Below are 10,239 nucleotides of genomic sequence, written 5' to 3'. Positions count from 1 at the left end.
AAGAGATGCAACCGAGTATGTGAAAATTCTCGAGTAGGTTATGTTACCCTATGCTGAAGAAGAAATGCCATACGACAAAAAAAGGCAAAATCCGTTATGGAGTGGCCCGCTCAATCTCCCGACCTTAAGCTATTTTTATGAACAGCCATTTGTTTACAAAAAGGGTTTTTACTATGACAAATCTAACGGTAAAAATCGATAATACTTGTATTCTGTTATTATGAATAAAATATTTTAGTTTGCTATCGGAAGTTTAATGAAATATGTATTTATAACGTTGTCTTCTGGTTTTATTTGGAGAGCACTGCTATTTTTATGAACACAACTGTATATTCCACCTATGCTTCAACTGGCTGCCACTTTAAATCTACTCGGAGGTGGTGGTTATCAACGACAAGTTGGGGCTGATTGAGCTGCATCGATGGGCCAAAGTACTGTGTCTGAAATAAGCGCTGGAGTTGAAGTCGTTTCCATGCCAACTTTTTGTAAAATTGAGCCCTTGGATTTATCAAAAGATAATTTTTTTGAAAATATAACAAACATTTTTATTATTTTATAACTATAATTAAGTATAGTTATTGGTATACTTACATTTTCAAAAAAAACAAAACTTTGCAAATTGAAAATTTAACACAATAAACAGAACAGCTGATCGAAATGACATTTGTGCCTGTTGCAGTTTGTCAGCAAATAGTAAAGTTTTAGCGATCACTTTACACAGAACAAAGAGAAATTGATGATCAAAATTAAATATCAAAACAGTGACAATCAACTATCGCCTTACGCGATTCCAGCTGGTCCAGATCAAAACGTACCAGCTGAGCTACATTATACCATTGATATAACATCGCCCATCATTGAGATGATCTTTAAAAGTTGTATAATTCTGGTCTATATACCTCAGCGATGGAGAGATGTAAAGGTAGTTTTCATTCCCAAGGCGGGCAAATGCTCGCATGTCAATCCTAAAGATCTAAGACCTATTAGCCTATCATCATTCATTCTCAAAACTCTGGAACGATTGATTGATATCCATGTACGTAATAGAATTGATAAGAGACTATCGATGTCTCAGCATGCTTACTGCAAAGGGAAATCGGTAGAAACAGCCTTGCACACTCTGGTAAGAACTATCTAATACTCCATAAAGCAAAAAGAATATACTATGGTGGCCTTTCTGGATATTGAGGGCGCTTTCAACAACGTTGACACATCCGCTATCACTTCTGCTATGACGACCTTAAACCTTTAATACTCACTCTGTGAGTTGATTAATCTAATGCTAAAAAGCAGGATCATTAACTCTAGTTTGGAAGATTTTTGAACAAAAAGGTTTGTCAGTAGAGGTACTCCGCAAGGAGGTGTTCTGTCCCCTCTCCTGTGAAACATAGTGGTTAATGAACTACTAATATCCCTTGAGAGGGAAGGCTACAGAGTGGTTGCGTATGCCGATGATGTTGCTATCGCCGTCACAGGAGAACATCCTAATACTCTGAAAGACCTCCTCCAAAACCCACTTAATATGCTCACTAGATGGGCTGATCACTGCGGACTTAGTATTAATCCTCAAAAAACAGACCTTGCCCTTTTTACACAGAAATACAAATTCCCAGTAACTGTACCTCCTTCAATAAAAGGTATACCACTAATTTTTACCAATTCAGGAAAGGGTTCAAAAAGCTATAGCAGCTCTTTTCCTTTGCAAGAAAGCCATAGGAAGCATGGCTATACACATCGATTATCCGACCAATACTTAGGTACGGGCTTGAAGTTTGGTGGACTGTACTGGAGAATGTCACATACTACGACAAACTCAGCAGAGTCCAACGCACTGCATGTCTCTGCATAAGCGGGACATTGAGAACCACACCCTCAGCAGCGTTAGACCCTCTCCTCCATATGACACCCCTTGGCATCTTCAGCCACAGAGACATCACGGGAAACTGTAGAGCCGATGAACTCGCTAAAAATGGAACCGTCATGCCTATTTCAACTGAAAGGGAGAGGTAAGGTATACCGAAAGCTGCATGTAAACTTCTGCTAAAAGAAACTGCTTTTGCGATAGCAAACTCCAGGTGGCACAATTTACTAACATGCGCAGCCAAAAAACTCATATGGCCCTGACTGGACCTAAAGCGCTCTAAGGACTTGTTATCTCAAAGCAGACTTCATACAAGCTCCCTAATGGGTAACCTTACGGGACACTGTCTTATAGGCAGACACGCAATACGACTTGGTGTAGCCTCAAATGACTTTCGCAGGAGCTGTATGGACGAGGAAGAAGAGGAAAACCATCTCTCTCCTTCTCTGCACTTGCCCAGCTCTTTCACTAACACGCAAACTTTATCTGGGAGACTATACTTTTGATAATGTCAGTGAACTAGCTAAAAATATATCAATTATCTCTTTCGGTTTATAAAAAGCTCAGAATGGTTCGACTAGTAAGAAGTAGTTCTCTAGATTCATGTGGTATCACAACGGGCCTTTTTTTGGCCTAAGTGTGTGGATTTTGAATCCACAGCCACTTTAACCTACTTAACAGATACTTTGAAAATATTTGTTTTTATAATTTTAAGCTGATAGTTTCCTAGTCTGCTATTAAAAGATTTTAGACAAGGCGATGCACAGTCATGCGACTTCTAAAACATCGTTTTGGAAAGAATTTTGCAAAACTCAAACGTCAACACTAGAGGCACAATCTTCCAAAGGTCCATCCAATTACTCAGAAACGCAGATAATATTGACGTAATTGGAAGATCAGTGATGTCAGTGGAGTGTTTTTGAGCGACGAAAGCGAAGAAGATGGGTTTAGTGGTCAATGAGGGCAAGACCAAGAATACGTTGTCATCAAAAAAAGGACATTGAACAACGACGCCTTGGACAAAACGTCACCATGGACAGCTATAACTTTGAGGTAGTTAAGGCTTTTGTCTACCTAGGCACCGGTATTAACACAGACAACAACTCCAGCGTTGAAATCAAGTGAAGAATAACTCTTGCAAATCGCTGCTGAAACTGAAGACAGCTAGCTAGGGACCGAGCTGGCTGGAGACGCATGTTGGTTGAGGCCCAGATCTGCCCCGGAGTGTAGCGCCACCTAAAGTAAGTAATTTATTTTTAAAGATTTACAATATTCTTTCATGGGGAATTGCCCTTTGCTTTCGAATTCTGTTCACCATAAATTTATTGATATTTGTCTTAAAAACTATAATTATTATAATTTTAGCAAATGTAATAATTCTAAAATGGTTCATAAATTTAATTTTCACAATTTATCTTTGATAAATAATTGTTTTAGTGATATTAATTGGTTAAATGAGTTTCTGGATAAGAATATACATGAAAAGTTCCACTGTTTTAAATTCTTATACCTATGTATGTGTAACAGAAAAGTTAGCTCTCATCCGGTTTGGTATAATAAACTAATATTAAATTTGAAAAATGCTAAAAATGCAGCGTTCAAAATATATAAAAAAAAACCTTCCAATGATTCTTATGCAGTTTTTTCTCGTCCCAGGAAAGAGTTTGTTTTCCTTTCAAAAATTTTTTATTTTAATTATAATTATTCTATTAAAAGTAATCTGAACCAATCTTCAACATCTTTTTGCAAATTTATAAATACTAAACGAAGTACTACTGGATTTCCAACAACTATGTTTTTTGGTAATAATAAAACTAGTGATCCGAAAATTATTGTAGATTTGTTTGGACAGTCTTTTGAAAGTTTTTATAACTCTCCTATACCTTAAACAATAAATTATTAATATATTAAATATCAACATGGTTTTTGGAAAGGTAGGTCTACTAATTCTAATCTAGTAGAATTCACAAATTTTGTCATTAATACTCTGGACAACCGAAAACAAGTTCATGTGATTTATACAGACTTTGTAAAAGCCTTAAGCAGGGTTAATTTAAACATACTCTTAAAAAAACTTCAAGCGTATGTTCCATGGACCGCTACTTCAATGGTTTTCTTCATATTTACTTCAAAAATACTCCATTTACCAAGATCGGAATCTTTCGTACGTTTCACTCTCCAAAACCTGTTTGTTTAAATTGTTGTATTTGTCATTTTGACAATTAGTCCATGAATAGATAAGAAAATAAACAAAAAAAAACGATGCCATGGTCTAGCGGCACTTTGCAAAGCAAAAACAAAATGGGGAGGTTAATAATTTTTTTCAGATTTTTCTTTTTACTTTTTTTCGATGAAAAAGTCAATTTTTAGCTTAAGTTTTGCAGTCATTTTGTTGATAGCGAACCAATGTACATTTTTGTTTTGAAAAATGTATGTTCAACATCAGTTTAATATAATTTATTCACTCATTGACAGCAATTACTACGAAATTCTTTAAATTTCATAATAAACTTCGGATTATTGTATCAAAGATGCGAAGAACCATCAAGTTAAGGGTACGAGCGCAATTTATTAAATTTATATATTTTTTTGCAAGTAATTAAAATCTCTATTAATTTAATCAATCCAAGTATATTTATAGTTTGTTTTTGATGATTTAAGCTTGCAACTATTTTTCAATTCCATTTCGATTAATAAATATTAAATTTAGAAGAAAAGAGTTGTATTCAAAAAATACCTTATCCATAACATTCTTGATTGATGGAAGCATACATGCATTTGCTATCAAAAAAATTATGCTTCAAAGGAACACCAATATTAAAAAATAAAAACAGAACAATTATAGCGAACTTGTTAAATAAATGCAGAGCAAATAAAACGCAAATTTTGACGTTTATCACAAAATGAAAACATCAAAAAATCGTTCTGAATTTATGCATAGCTTATTCAATAGATCATGTAATCGACATGAATGTTTATTGTTGTTGTTCTTTTAGTGAAATTCGACAGTTCAACGCAAAATACAATTTTCATTCATTCCTTAAAAATGTTAAGTTAGCAAAGTTCAATTTTACTTATGATTGTTTGAAGGGTATGTGTTAAAATGAATTATTTAATGCAACACTTACCTTTAAGTATACCATCTTGATTTAACTACTTTGTATAATTCTGCTTTATGTTTAAGAACTTATTCAGTCATATATTCATTGAAATTGTATATTTTTCTTCATAAATAAAATTTCCTTACTTGCTTGTTATTAGTCATATAGTCAACTTGTTTTCTTGAAGCTTTAAGTCAACTGCGAACATCCTGTACTCAATATAATTTCTACAGTCTGTTTAGTAAAAATGCTGCTAATAATAATGAAAACAGATTAATATGCTTGACGTATATGTTTTTGTTTTTCTTAATATAATAAATACTACCATAGATTACTTTTTATAAATGCAGAACATAGAAGAAAAAAAAAAATAAATGGTCAAATATGAAATCATTTTTTTTTTTAAATTCCAATTTAAATTTTTTATCGCTGGAAGGGGGATAATGTAGTGGTCATTTCATCCCATTGAATTTTAAATAAAACTCCCTTCGCTACTGACCGCGAAATGAAAGCAGAAAGAAGAAAAAGCTTGATTGAATTTTATATAATGGAGTAGTTGAAAACAAGCTCTCGTGTGCGGCAGTCGAATGGGATCTTAAGTCTAATAATTAGGGGTATTCACGATCCGATGAAACAAAAAATGTTAAATTGCGAAATTTGTGTTTTTTTTTTACATCGTGAACACACCTTTTCTAAACATAGCAATACCATAGTAAAAACGTCAAATCATGACGTTTCTCATGACACAAAAAAATTGAAACATTTGTGTTCAATAAATTTGTTCTGTTCATAAAAGATGCCAAAAAAAAGTGAAAAAGAAAATATAATTGTATATTTATTGGAAAATGCTTCTGATAAAATTATGTTGATTGAAAGTATGGGGAAACAAAAAAAATAAAGATAAAAATAATGCCACACATTTTTTATTAAAGGTGATGGAGAAAGTGAAAACGAAGATGGTGTCGATGAAATCCTTGTTGAACTTTATGAAGAATTGTTGTTCGTCCTGGCTGTTCGTCGTGGATTAACTATCACTGTGCCTAAATCAATTGACTGGCGTGAGAACATTTTATCAACATTGGACAGCGATCGTTTCCACCAAATGTTTAGAATGGAAAGACATTAATTCGATCTTTTGCTTTCCTTAATTAGTGATGATGAAGAGTTTCAAAAACCACATGCGTGCAAACAATTCTCAATTGGACTACAACTGGCCATTGTTCTCTACCGTTTAGTATCATCAGGTGAAAACGCATCTGTTAGGAAAATTGCAACCGAGGATTACTCAATGGCTCTTCACCAGATTTACCGTTTTCTTGTGTAGTTGGTGTGATTGGTATTGGTGGCTGTGGTTCTACACAAGAAAGCTCAAATAATGGACTAGGAGGAGATTCGATGGACACAATTGGATCATTTGAGGTTTGTTCCTCGATTATCTCAATAATCTCATATCCAAGTTGATCCGGGGTTTCTTCGTCTGAACAAACGAAATCTGGAAGCTCATATGTTTGGAAAGAAGTGCGGCCTTCGGTTTTGTCACCAAAAATCTCCTTCAATCTGTCGTAGTAGGGACAGATTTTAAGAACTTTTGCTAATAAGAAATAAACACAAAATTGTTAGGAACGTATACAAAATTGTATCTAAATCTCAATTGTTGTCTCACCTTGAACAGTACCAAGTCCCTTTTCTGTTTCCATGAAACCAGCACCAGTTGATTTTTGACACTCTGTAGCTTTAGAAAATGAAGTTTTCAGGCTTCTCATTTTCCACCTGATCAACTCCCAAGTGGCGTCTAATGGCTTCTGTTCTAACAGTTTTCTGTAAAATATTTGTGCTGTTGGCTTCAAAAATAAAATGTTTTTTGAGCAAAAACCATTTTGAAACATTTTGATTATATCTTACCTCGAAGTTTCCAGCTTCTTGAATGTAATCTAATATAATTAAAATTTCTTTTTCCGTCCATTTTGTTACCGCTTTGTCACGTCGACGGCACTTCTTTATATTCCTTAGATCTGAATCTTTTTTTTCATTCTTTTTTCTGATTTTTTTCATTGGCATAAATGCGGCAATAACTTCAAATTCAATTTAAACTTAAAGCCCACCAAAATTTTTGATAAAATGACAGCTGCCAAACTGTCAACTACAACAGAAAAATTTTGCACCGTTGTATTTTTGTGTTGCAATAGGGTTCGGGTATAGCAAAAGTGCAAAAGTGTAACAAAATTGTAGTCTGTATATTTTGTTGTTTTAGTGCAAGAAAATGTTACACTTTTGCACTTTTGCAACGATACAAGACCACTTCCATCAAATCGTGAATACCCCTATTGTATTCTTATTTAAGTTATTGAAGTTGTTTAAATAAAAACTTTTAATTATATGATTTAAATAGTATTCTTTGTCCTTATTGAACTAATTGGACCTACAGCTTTTCGGTAATCCAGATGGCAGCTGTTAAACATTTTGAAGAAGATAATTCAAATTTACAAAATTTAATGAAAGAACAAACAAAAGTGATCATATAAACTTAAACTTACTTAAGTAATGAACTCGATGAACAATTTGACCTATTAAAAGATGCAATTTTACTAATTAAAGTTAATATCATACATCCATGTATTCTAACTCCAAAAAAAAATATAAATGAACTCGATAAAGCACTCTTTGTGATTTGTATAGTGGTCGCGGGTCCCGCAATCTCGGGAGACAAAGAAATCGACCAAAAGTCAATGGGTTAAATTTTGGCTCTTTTTAGCCAACCACAAACTGTCAGAAAATACGAACGTACAAAACTCACTCGAAAGAAAAAACAAATACTTAGCTCTTTTAGTTACAAAAGTTGATCTTGCCTCTTCGTTATCCTCCCTTTTTTTGTTTTTTTTTCCAATTTCAATTCAATTATCACTCAACAAAACTAACACGGTTTTTCTTATTTTTTTATTTTCTCAAAAAAATATTTACTATTTTTTTTTCGACCTCACTTTCCTTAGTTTCTATAAAAAGTGGCATATTAATGGCGAACTTCCCTCATCCAAAAGGCCGACAACAAGTATGCCATCCTACTCTGAACTTTTGTTATGATCTGGTTTTCTCTTTCTGTCTAACTGCGACACCCGGGTTTTTCGCTGGGGTGCATGCCGATTTCAAAATCCAGCCAAACCTTTGAGTTCTCTTTCACCTTGGTGATTTGAACACCAACCTTGGCTAAATGGACGAGTTCAGTTCCTATCTGTCGAATCCAATTGGTCTACAAAGTAAACGTAAAATTATTGAAAACTGGTCCTGTTTAATAACTTGAGGAAAGCGTTCTTGTTATTAGGAACCTTGACATTTCTCAACCAAGATTGAGAGGCAGGATCCGATAGTTCGTAATTTAGACTCTAAATCCTTAGACGTCCGTGCAGATCATTTTAGGGAAAGGGAAAACACATCGCAAGGTGACCTTCCTCAGTATTCCGACACTTAAGGTTGGGCATTAAGCCATACTAATTTTAGCGTGGTGTGCAAATTAGAGAAAGGATGCACACTATTCGTTGAACATGGGTAAAGTCTTCATGTTTTTCTCCTTGTGTGGGCCACCTGTCGCACACTCAATAATGCCGTCTTCGTGACTCATCCGTCACACAACTGTGCATTTTGTGACCGCCCGTCACAAATTTCCAAAGTAAATAAAAAGTGGACCTTCTGTCACACAACTCCGCATTACTACTAAAACCTATTTTGTTTGCTTTTCAAAAATTTGATAAGAGTAGGACACTGACTGATGGAAAACAGGATTGTACTGAACAGGTTATGTATTTGGATCATGTGTTTTCAATGTCAGGCATTTAGACCAGATCGCATAACTGCTATAAGTGACATGAAGGAACTAAAAAATATTAAAGAACTTCAGCGTTTTCTAGCGGTCATCAATTACTTTATTCCACAGCTTTCTGAAGTCGCAACTTATTTTCGAGAGTTATTAAAGAAAAACACACACTTTCAATGGACAACTATCCATAACGTTTGCCATTCAATAAAGTGCCATGTGATTTATTTGTGCCATGTGATTCATTTGATTATGGTTCTAGATCGTTTCTCACTATAATAGATTATTATTCAAAGTGGATAGATATAAATCAATTAAAAAACAATGCTGCAAGTGAGATATGTAAATACAAAATTAAAATCGATCTTTTCCACTCATGGTGTGCCAGAAATAATGGTTACTGATAACGTTCCCTTTAATTCATTTGAATTTAAACAATTATCATTAAAAAGGAATTTTACTACTGTTTTCTTGAGTCCAAGATTTCCTCGATCATCATTGAACTTTATTTAATGAGAAGCTTTTGTATAATTTTTTCACTTATTATAAGAATTCACACAAGTAGCAAGTAACATCTTTTTATATTACATTTAAAACTTAAAAGAAGATTGTGTCGATTTCGATACGTTGAGAGTTCCTCTCGGCTATCAACCTATTGACTGTCCCATTCAAGGATTTTTTTTTAGGAGCAGGCGAAAGGTATTTCTTTATTAGTCGGTAGTTCCTCCCAGCGGTATTAATATTAAATTTTCGATCAGCTTTTACAACAATGGATCAGCGGTATAGAGTAATCGAAAATGAGCACGAATAATTTTTACAAAAAGATTTCAGTGATTTTGGATCAAAACAATCATTGAAGTTGTTTAAAAATCCAATTTAACAAGCGATTTTTTTTTGAAAAGCATATTTCAAATTGGTCTAGTGACGAAAATTACATCGAATGTGCTGAATTCATTAAAGAATTAAAAATAACAAATAACGTAGCGGAAAGAGGAGTTGCATTAATCGAAGAATACAACAATTACCTTACCAAAGATGAAAATCAACTACAGTATTTGTTACAGAAAGACAAGTTCTAGAACATCGTCAACACTATCCAGATTGTTTAAAAAAAATCTTCAATAGCAATATTTATTTAGATTACATTAGACTAAGTAATTTTAAAAACAATTCTTGACAAATTGAATACATTTTTTTAATTGAATGTAATGTAATGTATTTGATTGGTTTTGTTTGCAAATAACGTAAATGTAACATGAGCTTAACAAATAAGCTACTGCCAAAGCCATTTCGAACTCACTGTCCTGAATAACAACCAACTTCAAGTAAAACAAAAGCTACAAAGAAAAGAGCAGATGGCTTTGTAGAAAAAAAAACGGCATTATTATTATAAAGGACGCCGATCGAGAAAGACAAGTTTCGTTATTAATAAAGGAAGAATTTAATAAGAAAGATCCGCGTTGTCGCATAAT

The sequence above is a fragment of the Eupeodes corollae genome, chromosome 1, assembly GCF_945859685.1.
Source record: "Eupeodes corollae chromosome 1, idEupCoro1.1, whole genome shotgun sequence".
Lineage (NCBI taxonomy): Eukaryota > Metazoa > Arthropoda > Insecta > Diptera > Syrphidae > Eupeodes > Eupeodes corollae.
The sequence above is the reverse complement of the archived record's forward strand: the minus strand, read 5'-3'. Positions refer to the sequence as shown.